This window comes from Lates calcarifer, linkage group LG12, assembly GCF_001640805.2.
Source record: "Lates calcarifer isolate ASB-BC8 linkage group LG12, TLL_Latcal_v3, whole genome shotgun sequence".
Classification (NCBI taxonomy): domain Eukaryota; kingdom Metazoa; phylum Chordata; class Actinopteri; family Centropomidae; genus Lates; species Lates calcarifer.
In genome coordinates, this window is record NC_066844.1 from 5,748,423 (window position 1) to 5,763,137 (window position 14,715).

Consider the following 14,715-nt stretch of genomic DNA (forward strand, 5'->3'; position numbering starts at 1 on the left):
GTTGATTATAATTAACTATTGAAAAGTGAGTGCAATTATCCATTCATCTCAATTTAACACCAATTTAATTTACCCTGCTGGATGAATGTACAGCCAGTCAACCCAACTGGGACACATTGGGACTGTTGAACATACGTGATTTATTTATTTGATGTAAAAACTGCCAATTGATTGTAAACTGTCAAAAATATATTGACAGATTCTGAGGAGTCAGTTGTTGATTATGCCATTCAATGGCCATTCAATAGCACAGTCATTTAAAATTGAATAACTATGGTTTACACACACACACACACACACATACACACACACACACACACACACACTCCATAGAAATGTTTGGACATGCTAATGGAGTCCCTGTGTATATTGCCATGTCTGATCAGCACCCACATGTCCCCTCCCTTTGTCTGTATTAATTGTTCCAGACACAAGGATCTAGTAAAGAAGAACAAACAAGGTTGACCTTTTCCAGGTGACCACATATAACTGCTTTTCTCCATCCTTTGGCAGTATTATGAATGGGCTTTCAGACCAGCAGGAAACTTTGAAGGATGAGGATGAAGCTTTATCATTTTGTCCATCAGCAACAATTCATCCTGCAGTGAGTGATTTAACATGGTGGACAGCAAAGTATGGAAAATGCTTTAGACTGTATGTTTGAGAACTGTCACAGCTGAGAGTTTACCTTGACATTTATGATGTTGTGAAAGGGAAGTGTAAACACTAAGGATGTTCCACTGAATGAAGCACAGAGTAGAACAAATGTGACCTGTCTCCAATCTTCTTTTGTTCCATTTACTTTCCAGCACTGTTGCCGCCTCACCCAATCCATCCTCAAACTCTAAGTAGGCCATATGGAAGCCTATATTTATTTATAGAATATCACCAAAATAAGGTGTCCTCTCTTTGATTTATATATAGTTTCTTAATACCTTTTTTCATTCTTCTTCTCTCTCCAGCTGTCCTAGTCAGTCACATGAAGTACTATATTCAGTAAATGCATGTTTCATCAATTGCTGACACAGGAACTGAAAGAGCATATACCCTAAATTTTCATTTGTCTTAAAGTTTGTGAGGAAAGGCAAGTTTCAGTATCAGTATTCATTATCAGTATCAGTGCTTCACATAATATTACATATAAATATTAATATTGCATATAAATATCCATACTATTCACTATTTAGGGCTCTTTTATAAGGGAGCATCGATTTTATTTTAAGGTGGTCCTACAATATTTTCGATTACGGAAAGGGTGGGACAGCACATCTTGTTTGTGATTGTTCAGAACCAAGGTCAATCATTTGTTGGCGTCTGACGTCAGCGAAACATAGTTGGAGAGCAGCCCGTACGAGACTCATCGTGTGGAAAGATCATTGTACTTCTCAAAATGTCCGTTTACTGTCACTGCAGTCGATGGAAAACCGAGAAATCACGAGAGGCTTTTATCGAACACCGAAAATTTTAATATAATGGAGGAAAAATGCCGGAAATTGGCCGAAGAAGGACATCAAAAATGGCTTCCAACTTTCACCTGCGGGAGTGTGATAGGCCTAATGCTCGTGTGTGCGGTGACCGCTTTCAATGGTAAGCTAACTCGTGTGGGTATTTTTTATGTAGAAAACAGTTTGCTTTCTCTGCTTTGTAACGTTTAAGTTATTGTTTATTCTTTGCTGTGTTAGAGCTCTTACCCCTGCAGCTTAACAAGTAGCAAGGATATAGCTAACGCTGGTTAATGACAAGTTGTTTTGCAGGGTGCAACTTTGTCCACTCACTTGTAGTTATGTTTTCTCATGTGTACATTGTTTGTTTTATGTTTTATGTTATGGCGTAGGCCTACTTGTGGATGCAACCAGGGGCGCTTTCATCCTCATCCAATATTGGTCTATTTCAGTGCAAGATGATTGCAGTTTTCTCCATTGTTTTAATGTCATGTGATTCAAAACCAATTCCAAATTCCAAATTACTGTACTGGACAAGTTAGACACACGTCGTGTTGTTAAAGTTTAGTGCGTCCTCTGTTTTACACGAACAATTTCATGGAAAGATTTACCCCCTTGTGACCCAATGACTCCAAACCAATGCCAAATAGTATACACATTCCAGGAGACCCGGAATGAATGTCGAATATCCAATCAAGAAAACATCACGCGGTATGTTAATCAGGGAGCAATTTGGTCCACTCACTTGTAGCAATATTTTCTCCGCCTTAATGGTGGATTTGTACATGGTTTGTGTTGTGGTCCGTCATATTGTTTGAGGAAAATGCGGAGGGAACTGTAACTTACGTAATGGCGTACTTGTGAGCACAACTGTCATTAATGTTAGGGTTGTCAGGGACAGAAGCCGTTATTTTTCTTGATAGTCTAACTTGTGTCAACACTTTACCTAAGGTTGTAAGGGCTTTGATAGTCGGAAATGGCTGTTGATTTTGTTTAAATAGGCCTATTCCAAACTGTAAATTTATGGTATGTTGTTGATAGGATGATTTAGCTAAACCAGTTGAGGTATGTTAACGCCAGTTGTCACTTGTTGCTATAGCAACAGTAAACGGTTTTCTCAAACTACATTTTAAGTACGGATAAGCCAGGCTACATTGTATTGTATTATATTTAGCACAGAATGTGTGATTTAGTGTATACTAATACATTATAGATCACTAATACTTTATGATGCAAGATTATTTTAAGTTTATTTGAAATCTGATGGTTTAATGATTTCATTGGGATAGGCTACTGTGATTTTGGTATACTTCTAAACTTGTTGCCGTCTATATATTGTAGCTACCTTGTTCTGAGCCAAATGAGTTGACAGTTAAACCTATTATCAGTAAAACCCCAAAAGACTAGCCAAATTATTATCCTATCACATTATTCTTTAAGATTAAAACCATCCCCCCTTTCTTAAAATCTTTTTATCCTGTGTGATTCATGGGTCCAATACAACCCCTTATCTGTGAAGTCCAGAGGTGATCATAGATGGTGCATGGGCCAGATCCAGGTACAGCTTCGCTTTATTGTTGCTGAATTTTACAACTTTGTGGTGAGGAACTGTAATGACATATTTGTTTAAGGAATGTTGCTTAATAGTGAGATTTGGGATGATGTGATTCCCAAAAATGACACTTTTTCCAGAAACCATAACTTCCTTTAGTGTTGGAACAAGAAGTTACAAAGTAACACTAGATTCAATCATATTTTGCAAATGAAAAACATGACTAACATTTTTTGGCAATCAGATGTTTATTGAGAAGATGAAATGGTATGACAAAGGTATTAGTGTTTTCTTATTAACAAGAACTAAAACTTTTCCGATCTATGGCTTTAATCAATCAAAGATAATGCAGAGTATGACAGAGCTTTGCGCTTTCATATCTTCCTGTGTTTGTGCTGATCTGGAATTGTGAATGGCTAAATAATCTGTTCTTCATCCAGTTTAATTGACTACAGCTAATTTTGGTTTTATTTCCATACAAGAAACCTTGTTGGACTCTGCAGTGCCTTTAATTTAATTTAGCCCACTAGAAACACAATATATTGTTATAATGCCATGATTCTACTCATGTACCAACATTTTTATTAATCACAAGTTTATATAATATTAGCAACAGCTAACAATCCAAAGTTTTGTCATCTCAATATAACTGTCAGTTTATTTCCTTCAATACCATGTAATGTTGTCTCAACTCCTTGGCTAAGCAAGTTTTTAGTCAGAAAAAGTCATATTAATCCTTTCATAGTTTTGTCAGTAATTAACCAGTATTATAAGTATTTGTTTCTAATACTCATTTTTGTTACTTTTACCTTGTAAGAGGCCATGCTTCTCTAACAGTAACTCATCTGGTGTTGTTGCCATCCCTTTTTTTTCCCCTGTATTTTTCCTTCTTATTAGTATCGTGAGTCATAAAATCTGTGAAGGTTCTGTTCAGCACAGTCAGTCACACTACTAACAACAATTTTGATTTTTTCCAACCACATTTAGTGTAAATTTTAATTGACTTTAGAGAAAAAGAAGGTGTAGCCAGTTCTTCAGTCAGACCACTGCCTCCTCTATCTTTGTGTATAAATCTAAATGTAATTAATTCTTGAACTACTTCAGTCCTGTCTGATTAGTCCAGTACAAATTGTTCCACATACTGGTTTCTTTGTGGATTTAGTGTCTTTTACTTTTCCATCTCTTGACAGTTTGAACTTCAATATCCAGAAACCCTATGTGCTTTTATTTTGATGGTTCAAACAGTTAACTGCTTTTTTTTTTTCTTTGTTGTTTCTGATTTTTCTTCACAGGACTTCAAACTTACACCAGGAAATCACAGTGAGAAGAGGGCAGGCATGAAGACATTTACAGTGGGTCAGTGTTAGTTTATTTATTTTCAATCTGCCTCTGTCATTACCTCAGCTGCAGTTTCACAGTTTAAAGTTAATGTAAAGCAGTAATACTAATGCATTCAGAGTTAGTCACACCACAGAGAAATATGCCATTACCCACCCAGCTAAATTTGAATGGTTAGCATCCTGCTAGCACCACAACCTGTAAAACAGATAGTAGCAGCCTTGGAATTGTACAGACGTTTGTGCCACCAGAGGATACACACATTATATGCACACACACAGACAGACAGTGAGCAATGTCGGAAGGACCGGGGGAGGCACGGTTGTTTTGGCTTCATTCAAAAGTGACAGCAGATTACTGGTGGATTCCCATTGTCTCCGATTAAACCTTGTAAAACTAACCGGCGTGAAACGGTCACAACGGTCACCTCTTGATGCCTTTGAAAATTTAAATAAGGCAATGACTGGGCTGTACTGTAAACTCTGGCATCCAGGGAAGATGCATTTGCTGGACGACGACATAACTAGCTAGTAAATGCTGCTATTTATAATAGTTACAGTGTTGGGGGTGGGGTTATGCTGTTATGAGTGGTCGTTCCAGTCATCGAGCTGCCATTTCAGACCCACCTGTAAAATCCTGAGAATGAAACTGATGGAAAACTGTGAAACAGTCTAACTCCACAATGCAGTAACACATAGTTTACAGACTTTACACATGTTTTCAGGAACTATTTGCTGACATAAATTATGTGTTTAGAGACAAATCTCTAAATTTGCTATTTAAAACCTGTTGTCTGGAACATATTTCACTAAGTCAAAGCTGCAGATCAGGACTGTAACTCATCAGACTTCAACTTTAATCAATTTCTACAATGTAATCTGGCTCTTTTTTCTTTTTACATAAAAAAGATCGTCGTACTGATCTTAATAAAACTTACCTAGTCTTAAGATTCAGTCTACCTTAGCCATATTGTTCAACTAAATAAACAATGATTTCATGTCACTCTTAATGATTCAAGTATTTCTGCTTAATATGAGAATGTGTATATTAAATTGCAATTGTTTTAAAACTGTACTTGTGAAAGCAGAGAAATGTCAATATTCCTTATGGAAAAGTCAGTTTTGTTTAAAACCTAAAGATTAAACATGCTGAACAATTTGATGATTTTGTTCCACACATCAAATATGATGACAGAAGTTTGACGGCAATGCTTTGTGTTATTCTCTCATTTACAATACGGTGTAATATATACACTCTGATCTAGTAACATCAGCTTGGATGGTGGTGTTAAAAAAATTTTAAAATTTAAAAAGTATAGAAAGGCATAACAATATCAAAAGATGTCATAGTAAGGCATGAAAAATGGTCAAAAAGGTTATAGTATAGTAAGGTATCAAAAATTGTCTAAGAATGTCATAGTATAGTAAGGCTTCCAAAACTGTCAAAAAAAATTGTCATTGTATAGTAAGGCTTCCAAAATGGCCAAAAAAGTCATAGTATAGTAAGGCTTCAAAAATGGAGAAAAAATATCATAGTATAGTAAGGCATGAAAAATGCTCAAAAAGTCATAGTATAGTAAGGCTTCAAAAATGCTGTGGCTCTCAGTGGTGACTTTTTGATGGTTTAAAAGTTGCTGATGTTGTTTCTTTTTATTACAGGACTCAAACTTCAGCTTGTAAAGAAGAGACAGACATGAAGACATTTTCAGAAGGTCAGTGTTAGTTTATTTTTCAGTTTGCCTCTGACATTATTTCAGCTGCAGTTGACAGTTTAAGACCTGTTCTCACTTATGTTAAGGCTGTAGAACAGGACTGTAACAGAAAAAAAAAAATTAATATACAGTATAGTCATAATATAGCACAGTGTAAAAACGTTTGGAAAAAATGTCAAAATAGGCATTAAAAAATTTTAAATTTAGAAAGTGTAGAAAGGCATAACAATGTCAAAAGATGTCATAGTATAGTAAGGCATGAAAAATGCTCTGAAAAGGTTACAGTATAGTAAGGCATGAAAAATGGTTTAAAAATGTCATAGTATAGTAAGGCTTCCAAAACTGTCAAAAAAATTGTCATAATATAGTAAGGTTTGAAAAATGGTCCAAAAAAATCTCATAGTATAGTAAGGCTTTTGTCAAACAATGTCATAGTATAATTAAGCTTTAAAAAACATCGAAAAATGTCATAGGGTATTAAGGCATGAAAAATAGTCAAAAAGTCATAGTATAGTAAAGCTTCAAAAATGGTCTAAAAATGTCATAGTATAGTAAGGCAGTAAAACGGACAAAAAATGTCATAGTGTAGTAAGGCTTCCAAAACTGTTAAAAAAAATGACATTAAGGTGTCAAAAGTGGTGAAAAAAAACTCATAGCATAGTAAGGCTTCAAAAATGGTCTAAAAAGTCATAGTATACTAAGGCTTCAAAAATGGTGAAAAAATGTCATAGTATAGGAAGGCTTCCAAAACTGTCAAAAAATGTCATAGTATAGTAAGGCATGAAAAATGGTCAAAAAAGTCATAGTATAGTAAAGCTTCCCAAATGGTCTAATAATGTCATAGTATAATAAGGCTTCCCAAATGGTCTAAAAATGTCATAGCATAGTAAGGCATGAAAAATGGTCAAAAAGTCATAGTATAGTAAAGCTTCAAAAATGATCTAAAAATGTCATAGTATAGTAAGGCTTCCAAAACTGACAAAAAATGTCATAGTATTGTAAAGCTTCAAAAATGGTGAAAAAAGTCATAGTATAGTAAGGCATCAAAATGGTCTAAAAGTCATAGTATACTAAGGCTTCCAAAACTGACAAAAAATGTTATAGTATAGTAAGGAATGAAAAATGGTCAAAAAAAGTCATAGTATAGTAAGGAATGAAAAATGGTCAAAAAAAAAGTCATAGTATAGTAAGGCTTCAAAAATCATCAAAAAAAGTCATAGTATAGTAAGTCTTCAAAAATGGTCAAAAAAGTCATAGTATAATAAGGCTTCCAAAACCATTTTAAAAAGTCATAGTATAATAAGGCATGAAAAATAGTCAAAAAAAGTCATAGTATAGTAAGGAATGAAAAATGGTCAAAAAAAGTCATAGTATAGTAAGGCATGAAAAATGGTCAAAAAAAGTCATAGTATAGTAAGGCTTCCAAAACCATCAAAAAAGTCATAGTATAGTAAGGCGTCAAAAACGGTCAAAAAATGTCATAGTATAGTAAGGTGTCCAAAACCATCAAAAAAGTCATAGTAAAGTAAGGCATGAGAAATGGTCAAAAAAGTCATAGTATAGTAAGGCTTCCAAAACCATTAAAAAAGTCATAGTATAGTAAGGCTTCAAAAATCAACCAAAAAAGCCATAGTATAGTAAGGCATGAAGAATGGTCAAAAAAAGTCATAGTACATTAAGGAATGAAAAATGGTCAAAAAAAGTCATAGTATAGTAAGACTTCAAAAATCATCAAAAAAAGTCATAGTATAGTAAGGCTTCAAAAAAGGTCAAAAAAAGTCATAGTATAGTAAGGCATGAAAAGTGGTCAAAAAATGTCATAGTACAGTAAGGCATGAGAAATGGTCAAAAAAAGTCATAGTATGGTAAGGCTTCCAAAACCATTAAAAAAAAGTCATAGTAAAGTAAGGCATGATAAATGGTCAAAAATGTCATAGTATAGTAAGGCTTCCAAAACTGTCAAAAAGTCATAGTATAGTAAGGCAGTAAAACTGACAAAAAAAGTCATAGTATAGTAAAGCTTCCCAAATGGTCTAAAAATGTCATAGTATAACAAGGCTTCCAAAACCATTTTAAAAAGTCATAGTATAGTAAGGAATGAAAAATGGTCTAAAAAAGTCATAGTATAGTAAGGTTTCCAAAACCATCAAAAAAGTCATAGTATAGTAAGGCGTCAAAAACGGTCAAAAAATGTCATAGTATAGTAAGGTGTCCAAAACCATCAAAAATGTCATAGTAAAGTAAGGCATGAGAAATGGTCAAAAAAGTCATAGTATAGTAAGGCTTCCAAAACCATTAAAAAAGTCATATTATAGTAAGGCTTCAAAAATCATCAAAAAAGTCATAGTATAGTAAGGCATGAAAAATGGTCAAAAAGTCATAGTAAGGCTTCCAAAACTGACAAAAAATGTCATAGTATAGTAAGGCAGTAAAACTGACAAAAAAAGTCATAGTATAGGAAGGCATGAAAAATGGTCAAAAAAAAGTCATAGTATAGTAAGGAATGAAAAATGGTCAAAAAAAGTCATAGTATAGTAAGGCTTCAAAAATGATCTAAAAATGTCATAGTATAGTAAGGCTTCCAAAACTGACAAAAAATGTCATAGTATTGTAAAGCTTCAAAAATGGTGAAAAAAGTCATAGTATAGTAAGGCATCAAAATGGTCTAAAAGTCATAGTATACTAAGGCTTCCAAAACTGACAAAAAATGTTATAGTATAGTAAGGAATGAAAAATGGTCAAAAAAAGTCATAGTATAGTAAGGAATGAAAAATGGTCAAAAAAAAGTCATAGTATAGTAAGGCTTCAAAAATCATCAAAAAAAGTCATAGTATAGTAAGTCTTCAAAAATGGTCAAAAAAGTCATAGTATAGTAAGGCTTCCAAACCATTTTAAAAAGTCATAGTATAATAAGGCATGAAAAATAGTCAAAAAAAGTCATAGTATAGTAAGGAATGAAAAATGGTCAAAAAAAGTCATAGTATAGTAAGGCATGAAAAATGGTCAAAAAAAAGTCATAGTATAGTAAAGCTTCCAAAACCATTAAAAAAGTCATAGTATAGTAAGGCGTCAAAAACGGTCAAAAAATGTCATAGTATAGTAAGGTGTCCAAAACCATCAAAAAAGTCATAGTAAAGTAAGGCATGAGAAATGATCAAAAAAGTCATAGTATAGTAAGGCTTCCAAAACCATTTAAAAAGTCATAGTATAGTAAGGCTTCAAAAATCATCAAAAAAAGTCATAGTATAGTAAGGAATGAAAAATGGTCAAAAAAAGTCATAGTATAGTAAAGCTTCAAAAATCATCAAAAAAAGTCATAGTATAGTAAGGCATGAGAAATGGTCAAAAAAAAGTCATAGTATAGTAAGGCATGAGAAATGGTCAAAAAAAGTCATAGTATAGTAAGGCATGAAAAATGGTCAAAAAAGTCATAGTATAGTAAGGCTTCCAAAACCATCAAAAAAGTCATAGTATAGTAAGGCATGAAAAATGGTCAAAAAAAGTCATAGTATAGTAAGGCTTCAAAAATCATCAAAAAAAGTCATAGTATAGTAAGGCTTCCAAAACCATTTTAAAAAGTCATAGTATAATAAGGCTTCCCAAATGGTCTAAAAATGTCATAGTATAGTAAGGCATGAAAAATGGTTCAAAAAGTCATAGTATAGTAAAAGCTTCAAAAATGATCTAAAAATGTCATAGTATAGTAAGGGCTTCCAAAACTGACAAAAAAATGTCATAGTATTGTAAAGCTTCAAAAATGGTGAAAAAAGTCATAGTATAGTAAGGCATCAAAATGGTCTAAAAGTCATAGTATACTAAGGCTTCCAAAACTGGACAAAAAATGTTATAGTATAGTAAGGAATGAAAAATGGTCAAAAAAAGTCTTAGTATAGTAAGGAATGAAAAAATGGTCAAAAAAAAAGTCATAGTATAGTAAGGCTTCAAAAATCATCAAAAAAAAGTCATAGTATAGTAAGTCTTCAAAAATGGTCAAAAAAGTCATAGTATAGTAAGGCTTCCAAAACCATTTTAAAAAAGTCATAGTATAATAAGGCATGAAAAATGGTAAAAAAAAAAAGTCATAGTATAGTAAGGAATGAAAAATGGTCAAAAAAAGTCATAGTATAGTAAGGCATGAAAAATGGTCAAAAAAAAGTCATAGTATAGTAAAGCTTCCAAAACCATTAAAAAAGTCATAGTATAGTAAGGCGTCAAAAACGGGTCAAAAAATGTCATAGTATAGTAAGGTGTCCAAAACCATCAAAAAAGTCATAGTAAAGTAAGGCATAAGAAATGGTCAAAAAAAGTCATAGTATAGTAAGGCTTCCAAAACCATTTAAAAAGTCATAGTATAATAAGGCTTCAAAAATCATCAAAAAAAGTCATAGTATAGTAAGGAATGAAAAATGGTCAAAAAAAGTCATAGTATAGTAAAGCTTCAAAAATCATCAAAAAAAGTCATAGTATAGTAAGGAATGAAAAATGGTCAAAAAAAAGTCATAGTATAGTAAAGCTTCAAAAATCATCAAAAAAAGTCATAGTATAGTAAGGCATGAGAAATGGTCAAAAAAAGTCATAGTATAGTAAGGCATGAGAAATAGTAAGGCATGAAAAATGGTCAAAAAAAGTCATAGTATAGTAAGGCATGAAAAATGGTCAAAAAAGTCATAGTATAGTAAGGCATGAAAAATGGTCAAAAAAAGTCATAGTATAGTAAGGAATGAAAAATGGTCAAAAAAAGTCACAGTATAGTAAAGCTTCAAAAATCATGAAAAAATGTCATAGTATAGTAAGGCATGAAAAATGGTCAAAAAAGTCATAGTATAGTAAGGCTTCCAAAACCATCAAAAAAGTCATAGTATAGTAAGGCATGAGAAATGGTCAAAAAAAGTCATAGTATAGTAAGGCTTCCAAAAACCATCAAAAAAGTCATAGTATAGTAAGGCATGAAAAATGGTCAAAAAAAGTCATAGTATAGTAAGGAATTAAAAATGGTCAAAAAAAGTCATAGTATAGTAAGGCTTCCAAAACCATCAAAAAAGTCATAGTATAGTAAGGCATGAAAAATGGTCAAAAAAAGTCATAGTATAGTAAGGAATGAAAAATGGTCAAAAAAAGTCATAGTATAGTAAGGCTTCAAAAATGATCTAAAAATGTCATAGTATAGTAAGGCTTCCAAAACTGACAAAAAATGTCATAGTATTGTAAAGCTTCAAAAATGGTGAAAAAAGTCATAGTATAGTAAGGCATCAAAATGGTCTAAAAGTCATAGTATACTAAGGCTTCCAAAACTGACAAAAAATGTTATAGTATAGTAAGGAATGAAAAATGGTCAAAAAAGTCATAGTATAGTAAGGAATGAAAAATGGTCAAAAAAAAGTCATAGTATAGTAAGGCTTCAAAAATCATCAAAAAAAGTCATAGTATAGTAAGTCTTCAAAAATGGTCAAAAAAGTCATAGTATAGTAAGGCTTCCAAAACCATTTTAAAAAGTCATAGTATTAATAAGGCATGAAAAATAGTCAAAAAAAGTCATAGTATAGTAAGGAATGAAAAATGGTCAAAAAAAAGTCATAGTATAGTAAGGCATGAAAAATGGTCAAAAAAAAGTTCATAGTATAGTAAAGCTTCCAAAACCATTAAAAAAGTCATAGGTATAGTAAGGCGTCAAAAACGGTCTCAAAAAATGTCATAGTATAGTAAGGTGTCCAAAAACCATCAAAAAAGTCATAGTAAAGGTAAGGCATGAGAAATGATCAAAAAAGTCATAGTATAGTAAGGCTTCCAAAAACCATTTAAAAAGTCATAGTATAGTAAGGCTTCAAAAATCATCAAAAAAAGTCATAGTATAGTAAGGAATGAAAAATGGTCCAAAAAAGTCATAGTATAGTAAAGCTTCAAAAATCATCAAAAAAAGTCATAGTATAGTAAGGCATGAGAAATGGTCAAAAAAAGTCATAGTTATAGTAAGGCATGAGAAATGGTCAAAAAAAGTCATAGTATAGTAAGGCATGAGAAATGGTCAAAAAAGTCATAGTATAGTAAGGCTTCCAAAACCATCAAAAAAGGTCATAGTATAGTAAGGCATGAAAAATGGTCAAAAAAAGTCATAGTATAGTAAGGAATGAAAATGGTCAAAAAAAGTCATAGTATAGTAAGGCTTCAAAAATCATCAAAAAAAGTCATAGTATAGTAAGGAATGAAAAATGGTCAAAAAAAGTCACAGTATAGTAAAGCTTCAAAAATCATCAAAAAAAGTCATAGTATAGTAAGGCATGAAAAATGGTCAAAAAATGTCATAGTATAGTAAGGCATGAGAAATGGTCAAAAAAGTCATAGTATAGTAAGGCATGAAAAATGGTCAAAAAAGTCATAGTATAGTAAGGCTTCCAAAACCATCAAAAAAGTCATAGTATAGTAAGGCATGAAAATGGTCAAAAAAAGTCATAGTATAGTAAGGAATTAAAAATGGTCAAAAAAAGTCATAGTATAGTAAGGCTTCCAAAACCATTCAAAAAAGTCATAGTATAGTAAGGCATGAAAAATGGTCAAAAAAAGTCATAGTATAGTAAGGAATGAAAAATGGTCAAAAAATGTCACAGTACAGTAAGGCATGACAAATGGTCAAAAAAAGTCATAGTATGGTAAGGCTTCCAAAACCATTAAAAAAAAGTCATAGTAAAGTAAGGCATGATAAATGGTCAAAAAATGTCATAGTATAGAAAGGCTTCAAAACTGTCAAAAAGTCATAGTATAGTAAGGCAGTAAAACTGACAAAAAAAAGTCATAGTATAGTAAAGCTTCCCAAATGGTCTAAAAATGTCATAGTATAACAAGGCTTCCAAAACCATTTTAAAAAGTCATAGTATAGTAAGGAATGAAAAATGGTCTAAAAAAGTCATAGTATATTAAGGCATGAAAAAATGGTCAAAAAAGTCATAGTATAGTAAGGCTTCCAAAACCATCAAAAAATGTTATAGTATAGTAAGGCATGAAAAATGGTCAAAAAAGTCATAGTATAGTAAGGAATGAAAAATGGTCAAAAAAAGTCATAGTATAGTAAGGCTTCAAAAATCATCAAAAAAGTCATAGTATAGTAAGTCTTCAAAAATGGTCAAAAAAAGTCATAGTATAGTAAGGCTTCAAAACCATTTAAAGAAGTCATAGTATAGTAAGGAATGAAAAATGGTCAAAAAAAGTCATAGTATAGTAAGGCTTCCAAAACCATCAAAAAAGTCATAGTATAGTAAGGCATCAAAAAACGGTCAAAAAATGTCATAGTATAGTAAGGTGTCCAAAACCATCAAAAAAGTCATAGTAAAGTAAGGCATGAGAAATGGTCAAAAAAGTCATAGTATAGTAAGGCTTCCAAAACCATTAAAAAAGTCATAGTATAGTAAGGCTTCAAAAATCAACAAAAAAAGCCATAGTATAGTAAGGCATGAAGAATGGTCAAAAAAGTCATAGTACATAAGGAATGAAAAATGGTCAAAAAAAGTCATAGTATAGTAAGGAATGAAAAATGGTCAAAAAAAAGTCATAGTATAGTAAGGAAAAATCCAAAAAAAAAGTCATAGTATAGTAATGAAAAATGGTCAAAAAAAGTCATAGTATAGTAAGGCATGAGAAATGGTCAAAAAAAGTCATAGTATAGTAAGGCATGAAATGGTCAAAAAAGTCATAGTAAGCATGAAAAATGGTCAAAAAAGTCATAGTATAGTAAGGCTTCCAAAAACCATCAAAAAGTCATAGTATAGTAAGGCTTCCAAAATTTAAAAAGTCATAGTATAATAAGGCTTCCCAAATGGTCTAAAAATGTCATAGTATAGTAAGGCATGAAAAATGGTCAAAAAGTCATAGTATAGTAAAGCTTCAAAAATGATCTAAAAATGTCATAGTATAGTAAGGCTTCCAAAACTGACAAAAAATGTCATAGTATTGTAAAGCTTCAAAAATGGTGAAAAAAGTCATAGTATAGTAAGGCATCAAAATGGTCTAAAAGTCATAGTATACTAAGGCTTCCAAACTGACAAAAAGTTATAGTATAGTAAGGCATGAAAAATGGTCAAAAAAAGTCATAGTATAGTAAGGAATGAAAAATGGTCAAAAAAAAGTCATAGTATAGTAAGGCTTCAAAAAATCATCAAAAAAAGTCATAGTATAGTAAGTCTTCAAAATGGTCAAAAAAGTCGTAGTATAGTAAGGCTTCCAAAACCATTTAAAAAGTCATAGTATAATAAGGCATGAAAAATGGTAAAAAAAAAAAAGTCATAGTATAGTAAGGAATGAATAATGGTCAAAAAAAGTCATAGTATAGTAAGGCATGAAAAATGGTAAAAAAAAAGTCGTAGTATAGTAAGGAATGAAAAATGGTCAAAAAAGTCATAGTATAGTAACGCATGAGAAATGGTCAAAAATAGTCATAGTATAGTAGGCATGAGAAATGGTCAAAAAAAGTCATAGTATAGTAAGGCATGAAAAATGGTCAAAAAAGTCATAGTATAGTATAGTAAGGCAAAACCATCAAAAAGTCATAGTATAGTAAAGGATGAAAAATGGTCAAAAAAAGTCATAGTATAGTAAGGCTTCAAAACCATTTTAAAAAAGTCATAGTATAATAAGGCATGAAAAAAATGGTCAAAAAAAAGTCATAGTATAGTAAGGCAAAAAAA

At 31.8% G+C, this 14,715-nt stretch overlaps 2 long non-coding RNA genes across 3 annotated transcripts in view; both read left to right on the forward strand.

Annotated features, from left to right (window-relative positions):
• Window positions 1–1,036: 1,036 nt before the first annotated feature.
• Window positions 1,037–14,715, forward strand: part of LOC108885179 (uncharacterized) — an 18,884-nt gene continuing 5,205 nt past the window's right edge. Inside the window, exons 1-3 of the long non-coding RNA XR_007814287.1 lie at window positions 1,037–1,587; window positions 4,287–4,350; window positions 5,991–6,043. This is a non-coding gene — a long non-coding RNA (uncharacterized LOC108885179). The remainder of the gene's footprint in view (window positions 1,588–4,286; window positions 4,351–5,990; window positions 6,044–14,715) is intronic.
• LOC127143096 (uncharacterized) lies at window positions 6,050–13,479 on the forward strand. Of its 2 annotated transcripts, none has more exons than XR_007814286.1 (4): window positions 6,050–8,046; window positions 9,058–9,439; window positions 12,005–12,111; window positions 13,356–13,479. It is a non-coding gene; the product is annotated as an uncharacterized LOC127143096 (long non-coding RNA). The 2 variants fall into 2 exon arrangements; XR_007814285.1 differs by lacking the exon at window positions 13,356–13,479 and adding an exon at window positions 12,188–12,252.